Source organism: Ambystoma mexicanum, chromosome 6p (assembly GCF_040938575.1).
Source record: "Ambystoma mexicanum isolate Mex_15411 chromosome 6p, UKY_AmexF1_1, whole genome shotgun sequence".
NCBI lineage: Eukaryota > Metazoa > Chordata > Amphibia > Caudata > Ambystomatidae > Ambystoma > Ambystoma mexicanum.
Window position 1 is genome coordinate 450,663,597 of NC_090935.1, and position 16,142 is coordinate 450,679,738.

A 16,142-nucleotide genomic window follows, 5' to 3' on the forward strand; every position below is an offset into this window, starting at 1 on the left:
TTCAAGAACGTTAACGTGACTGCGAAGTGGATCTGCAACTGGGATTTTAGCTACATGCAAATGTAAGAGGCTGGTAATTATAGTTTTTGCGTTGCACATCAGAAAATAAATGGTGGATAATTATAGCTTGCCCAATGGGCAATTCGTTTTGTGCATTAAGGGAGCTGCTTCACTCTGATGCCTCTGGCAAAGGGCAATCGTCCTTCTTCCTCATGAACAGGTACAGCGGGAGAGCAGCCCTGGGAAAAGGTGAGCTTTCAGATAGTAAACCGCTGCAGTGAGGAATTAGTATTACACAATGTATTTATTTATTTATTTATTTATTTATTTATTTATTTATATTTTACATTTGTAAAACGCACCGAACCCGAGGGCAACTGGGCGCTGGAAACAGTAAAAGCAAAATTCAGATAGGAATAATAATGCTTAATAATAAGCAACACGTGAGACTTATACAGACGTGAGCAACATATGAGAGTTATACAGACGTGGATGAACGCGGTAGCTTCACAAAGGATAGGACTCTTTCATGAAGAGCCATGTTTTGACCCCTTGACGGAAGGACGAGAAGGAAGAATCAGACCTTAAGGAGAGCGGAAGAGCGTTCCAATGTTTTGCGGCCATGACTCGAAAAATGCTGCCCCCTGCTTTTCGGAGCTTGACTCTAGGAATGGTTCGGAGTTGCGAGTGGGCGACCCAGATGTGTCTGCTGGATTGCGATTTGGAAAAATGTTCTAGCTAAATACCTAGCGGCGTGTTTGACAAGCATTTGGCATTAGAGAAAGTGTTTTGAACAAGATGCGTTTGTGAAACGGTAGCCATTGGGCCTTCTGCCTTACAGGAGAAATATGTTCTATTTTTACAATGTTTAGGGTTGCTCTTAGTGCCTTATTCTGTATGATCTGTAGTCTTTTGCATTACAACAGGTCTGACAAGAGATTACAAACGATCCTTGGGGAGATGCAGAAATACACAGAGGGTTATTAGATTATCCAAGTAGAGCAACATAAACAGCAACCCAGGTTTATGGCAATGATGGAGCAGACGCACTGGGAACAGAAGTGTTCCCAGCGCATTCGCTCCCGAGAAAAGAAGAAAAATGAAGGTAAGTGGGGTTGGGGGGGTGTAAGGGGATAGTTTGCAGGGGAGTGGGGTGGAGGAAAAAAAAGAACTTACTTGAGTCCCCGGTGGGGTACGAAGGCAGCCTCCAGCCATGGGGAGGCTCGGAGCTAGGAGTGTCCCATTTTGAGCCTCAGCATTGGCAAAGGTTTTGCCACGCCCCCCACCGGGAACAAACCCAGGTACGTACGTGCGTCCACGGGATTACACCGTGGTATGGCTCAGAAACGAGCCAATCACGTTAAGTGTATCCCGTGGACGCACGTCCGCTGGGTACTAATGGAGAAATATTTTTGACATATTTTATATGTCCTTGGCACATCCTGAATATATATTTGAGGAAATATCCTGGTGTTCCCTCTTCCATGTCAATTGAGGCAGGTTTGTTTCAGAACCCAATTGGGAACAGCGTCTCCCGGGACAGTATTAGCATACTTTCCCTTATTTTATCATGAGAACAGCTGAGTTTTCAAGGGATATTTCTCAAAGTAATGTGAGTTTTCCTGGATGAGGAGTTTCATAGATTGTTTGCTAGGACTGAGAAGGTGGACGAGGATGCTGCCCTTGTTTTTGACTCATGGGACTGTTACCAGATGCACAACGCTGGATGGACTTGTCTTGCCAAGCGCATGTTGGATCAATTTTGTCAGGGTGTTTTCGGTGTCCCTGCCATGGAAGTTATGGTAGGTGATGCAAAGGGTTTGGAGAAGGACTCTGCCATTGTAGCCAGGGAAGGGTCAGTATGATATGATATGGCATTTCGACCGCGCCTATACACAAGTGTTTCCAACAGTAGAGTTGGAAAGATTTGTTATTGGAGAAGGCAAGTTTTGATACTACTAGGATGATGAAAGAATGGATGCTGTATGGGAACGTTTGCTAGTGCATGATGTGGCAGATGGATCTTAGATCACCCCCTCATTTAGCATTTGGCTTGTGTGTGTTTTGGCATTGAACTCCGCATCCTCCTGAGACTCTTCTCATCTTCCACCACTGCCTCCACCTTATGGTGGTTGGCCTTGCCTCCGGATGGTGTGATGTCATCATGTGATGTGTGCCTGGTCTTGTGATTTGAACCTCAGTGGTCCACTGCCTGCAGACTCTGCCACTTACCATCTGGCTGGTGTGACTCTTGGAGGTGAGCTTAGCATTTGCTTGAGACGCTTCTCATCTGCCGCTGCTGCCTACACCTCGCATCGGACAGCACATCCCCATCTGCCATAACATCATCACTTGATGGATGCCTGGCCATGTGATTTGAGACCTGGCAGTTTTGGTGGTGGACACAGCATTCTCTCAAGGTTCTTCACATATATCACTGCTGTCCAGGGTGGCCCCAACCCCAGCTACTGTGAAGTCATCATTTGATGATTGCCTGTTTTGAAACCTGGTGGGCTGCTACTCGTGAACCCCTCCATTTATCATATCTCTGGTGTGACCTTGGCAGTGGACTATGCATCCTCTTGAGGCTCTTCTCATCTGCCACTGCTGCATCCACCTTTCGGTAGGGGCCTCGCCCACTGCTGCTGTGATGTCACCATGTGACTGCACACATGAATTGTGGACTGACTGCTGTGTGCCCATGGACCCCTCCACTTACCATCTGGCTAGCGTGACTCTTGGGAGTGAACTCGGCATCTTCTCGAGGTCCTTCTCATCTGCCACTTCTGCCTCCATCTTGCGGTGGACAGCACCATCCCCAGCTGCTGTGACATAATCAGATGGTCTCCCTCCCCTTTTTATAAGGATTTCCCAATGTGTCCTTTGCTTGGTCGTCCTTTTCAAAGGGTGGGTTTTCTAATGGCGTTGCAGCTCGGTGTTTGTTATGTTCTCCAGTGTGCTCACCATTTCCACAAAAAACCACACTTTTTCCTTATGTGCAGCTTGATTCATTCATTGATTCTGTATCATCATGACTTGTTCTGTGTACCTCTTTAACTGTTGCTTTATTTGATGAACATTCCTATTCATAGCTATAATCACAGGAGACAACATGTCCCTCATGTTGCCTCACACTCCTTCCTTAAATGCCCTGTTATTCATGACCATGCTCTGCCTGTTTTAATTTTGGCTTATGAAAAGGTATTAGCATACTTGATCGCAAACCAAATTGACCTTTTCAATTTGACTGAATGCATTTGTTTTTTTTGGTGGAATTTCGGTCAATTTAAATTAAATATATATTTGGGATTGGATTAGGGAATAGGTTAAGGTCGGGGAACTTTCGAACAAAAAAACAAACACAAATAATTCAGTCCAATTGGAAAAGGTACATTTTTTCAGTCAAATAGACCTAAACCTATGAAACGTTTCTTCCATTTTTTTTTCAAAAAACTAATTTACTTATTGATCTTTTAATCTCCTTTAATGTTGTCTTTTTTGCATTTTGGATACTTTGCTCCAACACTATGACGGTGCCTCTATTGCAGCTCTAACATCACACTGTTCTTCCTTTTTGCACTCTCCTAGATCTGCTCATCCTGTTGGTAACATTCCTCTACTATTACCTTAGCCTATAACCCTAAATTGCTCCCATCTCCTCCTACCCATTCTAAAAGGAGGGGTTTTGAACTTACTACTGAACACTTTTACTTTCTTCATCTTTTCTTTCTCATCTCAATTCCTTTCCTCGCTTACCCTCAATGTCCACTTTATGTGTCATGACTTCCATAACTTAGACTCTTGTCTTGTCTATTACCTCTGTATCTTCACAGCTCTCAGATTGTGAGCACAAATCTTCTCTTGATATTTTTAAAATCATTTAAAAAATCTCTTAGGATTCAAAGTCATAGAGCTGAGACACGTTGGTTAAAAGATAAATCCTGTTCCAACCATTAACTATTCTCCTCATTGCTCTATTCGTACTGTGCTTCGACTAACTACCGTAAACTAATATTTCCTATTACGTAATCAGACTCTTGCTCCTCCTCCTGTTGACTCCTCTACAGCTTCTAATCTTTCTCCAGAAGATTCTGCTAACTTCTTTCTTTCTCAGTACAACATCCACCAACGACGATCATCCCACCTTAATTTCCATTCTTCCTTCTCTGGATTTTTTTTGGCACTGTTATTAAATGGTTTTCTCCCTATCTCTCTAATAGCTCCTTCACTGTTTCTTGGAAGGGCTCTACTGCTCACACATTCCTCTTTCGTAAGGTGTTCCTCATTGGTCAGTCCTTGGTCAGATACTGTTTACTCTGTCTGCTTCTTTTGTCTCGTCAATTTCAGATTTTGTCATTCAGGTCTGCTTTACGCTGATAACATCCAGATTCTACTGCCATTCCCCTCTTTTAATGCGTCTGTTAATCATCATCTTTCTGCTACCACTTCATGGATGTCCTCCTGCTTTCTCTCTCTTAGTCCAAAAATAACCTGACATTTAACTTTTTCCAATCTCATCTAGGGTCTTTTATACCATACATATTTCCTTTCTGCCACTCGAGCTTACTATTTCTACTTGTGCGCGTAATATTTGTGTTCCCAATTTTCATTTCAGGTCCAAATTGCGACTGTTGTTCGTTCTTGTTCCTATCATATTTTTAATATGAAGAACATGAGTCATTTGATTACTTTTTCTACTGATATATTGCGGCTTTAAACTCTGGTACTTTCCCCTCTGCAATTTCTGTTCTCTTTACATTCCAAAATACGCCTTTCTTCACTTATGTTCTATCTTACATTCTGCAGTTATGATATTTTGTCTACCTTTTTCTTCTCATGTTTCCCCTTATCAGGCTCATTTCAACTGGCTAACTGTTCAGCAGGTTTGTGAATTTAATTTTCTCTGATATGTTTCTAAATATATTCATTCTCTTGCTCGCCCTATCTTTGCTCTTTGATTTCTCTCTGCCACCCTACTCATGACCTTAGTTCTGCATCACAGGTTTTTTTTCACTCTGTACCTCGTCCTCCTTGTCCTGCTTCTCACTCCTAAACTCTGGAATTCTGTACCTCTAGATATTCACTCTTGCTTAAAAATCATCTTTTACCAAACTCCTTTTTCCTGAATCATCAGTGGAACTAAATCTCTGGATTGTCACTGTCTACTTTGCATTCACTGTATGGTACTACTATTACTTTTCGTCTGTAAATCGCTTTTGATAAAAGCTTTGTGTAAGCCTTGCAAATAAATACATAGATAAATAAATCATCTTCAGCCTATTGCTATGACAAGATTTAAGGATGAGGAAAGTGTCGATTAGAAATGTGAGGTTTATCTTAATGTCTGTCAAGGGTTTGTTCCTATTTCTTCCATTCACTGAACAGTTTTGAGGGGTGCTTGTTGTTGTGGCTCATGGGATTTGTTTCAGACAAGTTTCGATTCGGTCAAAGTGTCATTATACAAGAGTTTCTTCATGAAATGCATTTGCCAAGATCTAAGTGGTTTTCCAGCTTGTATCCAAATTATATACATACTTATAGTAGATGAGAATTGCTGATTATTTTCAAGAGCAAGGTCATGCAGATGTTGATGAGAAGGTATGACAGGATAGATATATGTGTACCTCACAGGATATATTTTGTGGTGGGAGATCTATAAGGCAGCGTGAACATTGTCTCCATCATTTGGGGAAGGAAAGATGACATTCAGCATAACACGGTTCACTCTGTTCCTATAGCTGCAATTCTTTTAAGAAGTATTTCCTGGATTATGTTGTGTAATGCATCTGAAATATGAAGATAGATCCGAGTGCTTGCTGTTTACATGTAAGCGTTTTTCCATAAGTTGCCCAGATGGATGTGATGGTTGGTCACCTTTCTTTTCTTAGATATGAATCCACATTTTTAGTGTTGCTTTTTTTATCAGGAATTGTGTTTGTTAGTCTTTCCATAATCCCACAGTTTGTTGTCAGAATCATTTCTGTATGTGTTTTGAGTTGTAGGGATGATCTTAGATAGGACAGTAACTTGCATCATCATTCAGATTTAATGTGGTCTCTTTAATAGACATGAGGTTCTTCAGAACAGTTCTTTGTATGAGTTGAGTAGTGATTGAAAGAGTTAAGCAAGTCCTGGTTATTGTGCTTTAGCTTTGTAGATGTTTGGTGGGTGCGAGTCATAAAATGATCCTTCCGGGTTATCAGAGCCGACTGTGCTCATTAATTCCGGCATAGTGAAGGACCAGAAAGCCATCAATGTTCTGGGGGTTTTGTAGTAGGTGCTGGTCCGAATTCATAGTTAAGTACATAGATGCAGTCCATTTTGACAAGGTGGTCCTGATTCTGCAAGACATTGTTTGTGGACTCAGCAGATGTTATAGAGTTATTGGTTATTGTGATGGGATTGATGTGATGTTGTAGGCTTATAGATTCCTGAAATCTGTATTAAAATGGAATATTACTTTCTAAGGGCACTGAGCAAGTTTTACACATAACGTAAAGGGGCCTTTTTTGGTCCCCATTGCATCCCCCCTGTATCAGGATCAGGAACGGTTTCTAAAAGGCAGATTGTTCTGCCTAGTAGCAGTTTTTATCCACATTGTTTCCATCGTTCTCTTATCTTTTATGTGATTATTGAGTTTGCTTTTTCCTTTTACAATACGCAAGAACAGAGATCCGGGAAGAATGTTAAATAACATTTCCAGTTGCTGTTCTTAGTCATTATCAAAGTCATCTAGTAATGGTCTGATATTCACCCTGTTGGCACTGTCAAGGATATTAGACAGAATGTCCTTTCCGGTCACCGTAGAAAGTGAACCTATATTATTTGTATTTCAAATAACTGATTTACCCATGAATTTCCCTGATGAGCCCCTATCTGCTTTTCCGGATGAATCCCTCAAATGTAAATGTGAAAAGGGTGCACTGGTTTAAGAAATGCAAGGATGGGTTGTTCTTTCATTTGTCAGCAATGCCCATTGCAAATTTTCAGCATTTTAAAAGTGAAACAACTCAATTAAAGCTATTAATCAATTATTTCTTATCAAAAGTCCTTAACTGTACAGAGTAAACTGTGATTGTTCACACACACACACAAACACACAAATGCAAATACACACACACACACACACACAAACAAACACTGGTAGTAGAAAAATTGAAGTTAGTTTAATATCTAAATGAAACTTGCAATTTATCACTGTAAACTTCTACCTGCACTCGTTAAGCACTCCTAATAGGCCTGGATAAACTTCACCAGTACAGTCTTTAATCACCTACATTTCAGGTGATTTGAACAAGTCGGACTTTAGTTGAACCTCTTAAGAGGTTCGAACTAGTACACCTGCATGGCCTATGAAGTGACACGTGTGATTGGAGCTTGGTTTTAGCAAAGTTTCAGAGAGGCAGAAAGTGGTTGCTGGATGCAGGCTTAGGACATTTAAAGAATCGAGAAGGAATAGCAGCAGAATAGAGTAGTTAGGTAGGGTTATTGATTGGGAGAGGTAGTGACTTACTAGGGAATTAGGATTTAATTTTTGGGTAACTTTTGCTTATGCAAAAGGTTTGCAATTCTTTAAGAGATGTAGTTGAACAACACAACTAACATCCGCATAGTTTGCTTGAGGAGGCAGGGAAGTCCAAGCACTCTGTTTCTAAGTGACTGTGCCTAAGAAAATCAAACTGTACCCAGCTCCTGCTTTACACTATGTAAGGGCAGTAGGAACAGCGAATTCCTGATGGCAGCTTGTATGTGAACCCCAATTGTGTGATTTTTGTGGGTGGAATTAGCAAAGTTTCACGGATGTGGGTGATACACCAGTGATTGTTAAATGAATGAGACACATGCCAAGAGGAGACACCTGGGGCAAAGAGCAGGAGGAACAGAGAATAAATGAGAGTTCCTGCTATAGGCTCATTCTTGCTATGTTTTTGGGAGAGGGCATAGTTGAGTTTCAGGCGGGTGCATAATATACCAGTCAGTGTCCATCCCTTGAAGTGTGTGGTAGAGACAAATGTCATATGATGGCAAGTATGAGGGGGCTCAGGGAAGACCTGAGGGCAAAATCTGCTACACTCACACTTACATGATTTCTGACAGAGATTGATGGGATGGGTGGTGCACCAGTCAGAGAACATCTCTTGAAGTGAATGATTGGGACAAGTCTCATTGGGTGATGAGAATATGGAGCAGGCCATATATGTGTACTTTATGTGGGAGGAAGTAGCATAGACCTAGAAAGTGTCCATATCTTGAAAAGGTTCGATGAGATACTTGCCAGCAGGTACACATTCAGAGGATGTGCAAAGTATCTCTGAGAGCAGCTACTATGAGCAACATGCTCATGTGATTTTTGTGGGAGGAAGCATCAGAGATTCAAGGGGGTGGGTAACCAGTCAGCAATTGAATTATATTTTTGGATAACATGTCAGCACCAAAATTAGACATAGATGTGGAGAAGGCAGAATTACCTGTGGTAGATTGAAGGTATCATCCAACAAACATTCCACACATTATAATCCACATTGAAGTACATTAACCACAACAATGATATGAAAAGGTTACATTTTTCCGTTCTTTCCACTATTCATGCACAGAAGAGGGAAGGTTGCAAATCTTACCTTCTGAAGGTCAGCTAAGAAAAACACATGATGTACTTGAATAATGAGAAGAATATGAATATTTCAGGTCTCTATTTTCACCATACCCACCCATTTGTAAGTCAGACAATGTTGATGACAATGATGAAGAAGATTATGATATAACTGATAATGAAGACAGAGATTATGATCCATCAGAGTCCACACAGAAATGTTCTTTACTGCTTAAATACACTGACACTGAGAAGTTGTAGAATGGCTACACAGATATTATGTTGGCCACAGACTCTTGCCCACCAACTGTGTACAATCTCTTCAAGAAAAAGTCTCCCTATCACAGACCAGAAAGTAAATTCTATAATTATCTAGCATCTTGAACACCACTACTGCTACCACCACCAACAGCAACAATGTGCTGTGGTGAGCCCAGCCTGTGCATTTATATGCCCCAAAGAAAGTCAAACATGTTGAAGTACCCCAAACAGAATTAACAGTGGCCAAGCCTGGCCACTTGCACATTCTGCCAGAAAATGGTTTGCTGAGAGAAGGCAGGGACAATGTGGGTGCAACACAATGCGAAAACATGGGATGAAGTCATAAAATTTAGCACATCCCTCCCCAGGCCACCCACTAAACAGCATACTGCCAGTAGTCCACACAACTTCCCCTGAAATCACTGCATCCTAGTCATTGCTTGGGAATTGGACACCAAACTCTACCCCATTCCCCAGTGATACATTGCAGTTATTCCCATTGTGTCAAGTCAGTGTTTTTTTTTAAGCATTTGAGTGTGGTCAAAAATATCACATGACAGACTGCACCTGCTCAATGCTATTCTGGCATTTTGGTTGGCAATAGACATCTTTCCCTAAACATTTTCATGAAATCATGGATTCCGGCAGCTTATGTCAAATATTCATCACAGCTAATAGTTTTTGTTAAACAGCTTTATATTTTTTTATATATGTCCCCCACTTTTGATGTTATTTAAGTGGGGGACAACCCTGCAACCCCCAACGCCAATAATGCCAAATTGAGTGTGCGGGGGACACCTCTGCAACCCCCACATCCCAGGTTCGGCATTATTGGATTTGACATTTTCTACTACCCCGAATATGGCACAAACGTGTATGCGTTATTTTCTCTTGATCATTTCGTCCAAAACGCCTGAGTTGTAGGATGAGGATATGGCTATGTTAGACACAGGGCTCATGGTCAGATAATTGGCTACATGACCATTGCAGCCCATTCAGACCTTTCCTAATCTATCCAGTCAGGAGGGGTCCTGGAGTAATGTCCCTTGGATGCAGCAGTATGTATTTTAGTACTAGGCAATGTTATGCACAGAAGGGTATTCGTGGCAAAATCCAGAGGGGTGTTGACAACTTGGAGATGTTGGAGGAGGTGGAAGCACAGTGGATTATACCTTGTAAATTTCTTTTGAGCTATATTGCAGCAGACAATGCATACCGTGTCTTTACTTACTTACAATTTCAAAGGGACGTCACCTCACGGTCGCTGGCGTTAGCAGTAATTGCCAGTGTGTGAAAGATATGGTCCTCATTTCAGCTGCGCTTAACATGCCAAAAATGCACAGTGCCATTTGCAGTTGCACTGCCATTTTCCACTGGACAGCATGAAGTCCTTAGTGGCCACCCATTAGATAATTAATTACTTTGCAGCTCTTGACATGCCACATGAGCAGTACAATGCCATCACCTATTACTAAAATGCTCAAAAGAGAACATGGCATTTCAAAATAGTTTACAGACATTGCTGGCTAATGGCTGGTCTGTGCTAATATCTTTCAAAGATGCCAGCTTGCGTGTTAGCTATCAATCCATCACAATGTGTCACTCGCTGTGGTTTTCCTTTAGGTGTACGTGCTTGAACTGAACCTATCTAGCATGGAAAGAGCCTACGGATTAGTAGGTGATGCAAAAGTGCAACAGCTAGTGCGGAATCTGCTTTCAAATGTATGTGTTAATCCAAATGGTGTTAGATTTGATGGTAACCTTGAATTCCTGAATTCCTGCCGGCTTCTTTTATGGGGCAATTGTGAGGAATTTGATCATTCGCATGGTGGACGTGCGCTCGCCTGGACCTTTTGATTTTTCTTTGGGAATTATGGTAGACCAACCTCATAAAAATGTTTGGGGCTGATTCAAGCACATTTTCCTATGCTCACACCATCACAAAAGCACAGACCTGTGTACTCCGGGCTGGACAACACCTTCAGGTACAGTCTGCCCCTGTCATATTTAGTTGGCATGTGACAGCCAAGCAATGCACAATGTCATCTGCCATGGTCAACCTGATTAACCAACAAAGGCTGCATGGATCTGACTTGCTCTTTTGTTAGGCACTGGAGCTGGTGGCAGCAATTAACATACCAATAGAGGGTACTTCAAACAGGCCCACATGAGGCCTGGCTGCTGGGGTTAACACAGGAGACATGAAACCCAACAACCTTTTATATGTAACTGTGTCAACCTGAAGCCAACTCCCGCCCTCAGTATCAATGACAGTGAACTGTCATGTCTCGGACGGCTGTTTACAGTAGGCCACCCCACTAGTGGGGCATCATTCATAAGGTACGAGAATGCGGTTTGTCGAAGCCAGAGATCTGGTCTCACCACATCTTCAAGGGAGACCTGCTGCTTTAACAGGGACCACACAGTGAGGACCATTAACCAGAGAGACTCTTTGAACACAAAAGATAGGAAGATGGGTGGCACTTAGTAACACAAGGGAGTGAGCCCCAAGCTCTTTCTGTTGAGAGAAGGGTTCTGCCTTTTTAGTTCTGTGGATCAACTTGTTCCTGTTTTCACCCCTTCACCTTTATTGTTGTAAAGCACTCTTGGTATGACCTCACACATTCAGGAGTTTGTTGTTAGGGACCTCAGGATTGGTAAATTAAGGTAGGCTTAGCCTGCACCAATTATTGTGGCCCACTTCGCTTTAAAAGATGGTCAAGTGCATCTTTTGGCAGATCATCTGTAGACCACCAGAATTAATAAAAAGGAGCTCAATTTTGGACCCTGGCTGAAGATACAGTGTACCTTACATCTTCTGCCAGTGAAGGAAGACCAGGATATCCAAAGAGGGAGGAATTATCCCTCCACTAATCAGGGAACATAGGGAGATAGAGAACTCAGAGGACCCTCAGGTCACTCCAGAACTAGTACCAGGCAGCACACAGCATGCCCTGTGAAGCTCTGATGTAAGATTCCTGGATGAAAGTGCCAGAAGGTCTCTGAACCTACAACCCAGGGTAAGGCAGCTGTCTGAAACACACTCCTGAGCTTTGGGCCATCCACTTTAAAGAATGACACAACCTCATTGAAGAAGCTGGGAGAAGTGCTGCAACAACCCTCTGCTGGTTTCCACCTTAAACGACATTTTCGAGTGTTGAATTCCTCAATCCACAATCGACAGCAACGCTGACTATTTTCAAGCTGCCATCGCTTGAAGACATCCCAAACATCTGGACCAGTTCGGCACTGAGACAACCTTACCTGTACCAGAGCTGCTTTGTAGGCAAGCCTGCATCCTTTTGTCCAGCTTTGTTCACCAAACTGTTGTGCCACCTGATACCTGCAGCAACTCCAGTATCAAACTCCATCACAGAAGCCTTCAAAGTGCCCTGCAGCTGACTCAACCCTGTAGAACACCAAGAACATTTACAGCCTGGGTACCTTGTGGTTCTGTCCCCCTGGACCTTGCCAGAAGGCTCTCAGAGGTATTTTAAAATGCATTACTCCCCTTATGCTAAATCCAAGAATCCTTAAAAAAATGTTGTTGTTATTAACCATAACAACTACCCTCCTATCAGTATCCAGAGTGTATCCCTTTCCCTTCTTTGAAACTGTCTGTTCTCTGCATTCCTACAGAAGGTGCAATGTATTTCGTAGTGTTGTTAGACTGTCTGTTGTGAATAATATAGTGGATATTTTTAATACAACCTTGACTGGACACTCCTTTTATCATTGGGTAATAATTGTTTTTTCGCTGGTGCTGCATCTAACCAACATTCCACAACCTTTCAGAGATAAGCCTGCCGTTACGTCCACGTTACCAAAATTTGACAAGGAGGTTTATAATTTGCTTATTATTCCAATCTGTTCAGATTTTTTCTGGTTTATTCGAGTTGTGGGGCTAATTGATGGTTTAGAAACTGATATTCAACCCTGCAACACTGGGACCCCGTAAGTTGATTTGTCACAGCAATGTTTCAAGTTAAATATATCTGCTTTCATCAACATCTGTGGTGGAGGATGACTTGCAACATTACAAGGAGACACAATGCAAATGTTCAACAATGATTTATTTCTGGAAACACTTGCAAGCAATGTCTGGTTTTGAAAAACATCCTACTGAATGATTTTCAGTTTGACTTGTCATTCTGGCCACAATAGTTACAGTGATCCCCTCAGCCAAATTTAGTGCATTAACCCCTTGAATATCAGCCACATCCTAACCCATTTCAAATATTGTTTTCAGGCATCTTTAGTCATATGAGTTTCACATCAGACTGGACTTCTTCATTGGACATTACTGACATGGGCAGTGCAAGAACATCATCAACCACGCATGGAAGGACTTGGTTGCTAAAATATATAATTTCAGAAAGAGACTTATGGTGGAATGTCATAGATGTTTTATTGGGAGGTGCTGTACCATACTCTGCATAGGCTCTGGTAATTTCTTTAATAATTTTCCAATATGCATCTGGTACTTCGGCGGGATTGGCTGGACTACACCGTAATGTATATCCCCTTCTGTGTTGGAATCATCCCCTGTATCTGTAAGATGGGAACACATTGAAATGTAGGTAAAGTTGCTTAAAGGAAAGGGAGTACTATCACACCAATCTGCCATAAATCCATTGTTTATTAAATGCATATTATCTCCTTTTGTCACGGCTCGCTCCCTTCGCTCCCGTTCCCGCCACTTGGGGGCATGTTTTGGGGTTTCTTCCCTACTGGACATTTCCTCCGAACCTTATGCTACAGTGTCCTGATGAATTGGGAGCGCTAAAACCTTATTTCACAAATTACTTCCCTTCCGGATCCATTCCAGGTTTTTGGCAGCCAGCATGCTACTGCTACTTTAATCAAATGACTATGCTTCCCAGAATGCCTGGCTCACTGCCTCACCTCCTCCCTTGCAGGACAAGGCTGGGTGGAGGATAGGCAACACCTGTGGCTGCAGGTGCAGCAGGCGACACGCCTGAGGGGTGTGCTCGTTAAGCAGCTTTAAAAGCCTCAGTTTGCTTCAGTCCAGCGCTGGTCATTGTTGCAGTGTTCCTGTCGTGACTGGTCCCTTGTTCCTGGTTCCTAGTTTTTGTGCCCAGTTTCTAGTTAGTGTTTCTTGTTCCTTGTCCTGGAATTCGTATTTGTATGCCTAATTGATTTCTGCCTTTTGGAAATCCCTTTCTCCCTTTCTCTGACTGCAGGCAGCCTTTCTCTGAGCTTTCCTTTTGCTGTAGCCCAATTGCCTGTGTTCACTGTTTCCTAGAAATTGTCCTTTGCTACTAAAAGACTTGTTGCATTAATCTTTCCTTTACAGGTTTAGTTTCCTGCCTTCTCACCTTGGATGGGTGGGAAAGTTTCCATTTTGATATCGTTTTCACTGCTCCTGATCCTTGCCTTCTATTGGGATCCATGCCATGTTTTCCTTTACACTTTTACATTTATTTCCTATTTTATTATTAGGTGTGGGAAGCTGTTGTAACTAGCTCCTGTGTGATTATCTTTTGTTTTCCACACTGTACTATTCCTTCTTGCCTCTTGCCTTGGGTTTAGGTATTTAGTCTTCCTCACTCTTTGCCTTTACTGCCTTCTGGGTTCTTGTTTGATTTACAGGGTTGTGGGTTAGTACTGACTTTTGAGTGGTCTTTCCGGTCCTCGTGAATACAGACATCCAAGTGGTCTTTCCGGTCTTCGTGAGTACCGGCATTCATGTGGTCCTTCCGGTCCTTGTAAGTACTGTTTCCAAATTCTTTATTCAGTACCGTCTAGAGTGTCAGCTTACAGATTCTGTCCCTGCTTGCCCTATACGTGGGCTTAGCGCTGTCAGTATCTGTAATAGCATAGTGGGTAAGGAGTTTGCCGACTTTCCTTTCAGTCATAAGGAGGTTCTAAGTGCTTACCCTACATTCCTTTTCATATAGTGGTATACACGAGTCTTGGGTATTGAATGCACGTTGTTATATTCAAGGTTGTTTACTGTGTATTTTGTGCATATTTCCCCTGCCATATCCATCGCCTTCTTCCTTTCCTAACACCTTTGAACCTGGGCAATCAGCAAAATACTGCAAATACAAATGTGGGGAGTCTACCTATCTATGTGTAATCTTATTTTGTCAAACTGCATTCAGTTAAATCACCATATATGTTGCTGGACCCTGGCATTCACAGCTCCCCCCTTAGAACAACCAGTTCCAGCTTTTCCACAGCATTTTCACTACCTGAAAACACACCATCAGTTAATGAAAGGGGTTGTTGAATGCATACAATAATGGCATCTTTGTCAAATGTCACGATGCAGGATGGGTCTGAATCCCTTGCATCAAGCAGCACCCCCATCTTTGCCTACGACCAGGAGGTTTGGATCACACGGATAGTATAAGCTACAGACCTTACACTAAAGACTAATATACATGGGCAACATGAGAACAATTCCACTGGAACATGCCAAAATATAGCACAACCTCTCATATCTTGAAGGATTATTTTGTCTTACATATATTTGTACTAAGCATCTAGAAGTTTGTTATCAATAAACAGCCAAGCATTTCATAAGTAGAACACTTAACTCGTGTATCGGAATCCACTCGTTTCAGGGTTCCAAGCTACCAAGGTCCAGGGTGGAACGCAGGAAAAGCTGAAGTCAGGAGTAGATTTTTCTGCAGAGGGGGACCAACACCCATCACTTTGGCATATCCAGTTTCTCTTCAAGATATTGTGAGATGTCTGTGATGAGATTTATTTTATCCAGCATAACAGCTCAAATGGCATTAATATCAACTCAAATTAAAGTACACAGCACCAAACAAATGTTCATAGTATAATATCATGTGATCTACCAGCATTTCCATTTCTGGTTCAGTACATTTTGCATTTCTCTTTCTTCAATCCATGGTCCCAAAATGTGAAACTTTGAAACATCTTGAAAAACCTAACGCTTGCTGAAGGCCTTCTCTTAAACCAAGAGTTCATGATTGATATGCCACACCCTAGAAACAATGTGACAAGGTATGTGGCTCTTTCCTAATCAAGACTCTCACATGGAGGAAAAAAAAGCTCAGATGAACACAGGTGGAAACTACAGAACCCACAACTCATAATCAATCAATAAATCCAATAGCGAGGCAGGCATCGATGGCAGGTGTTATTCCATGCAGGTGTGCAGTGGATTGGAAAGGTAGCTCAGTATCCTTGTCCCAAAATGTAGGCTCCCAAGCTTAGAAACTTTGGGGTTTTATACAGGTAGGCATAGATACATGAGCATTGGAAAAAGGCTTACTTCATCCTCACACCG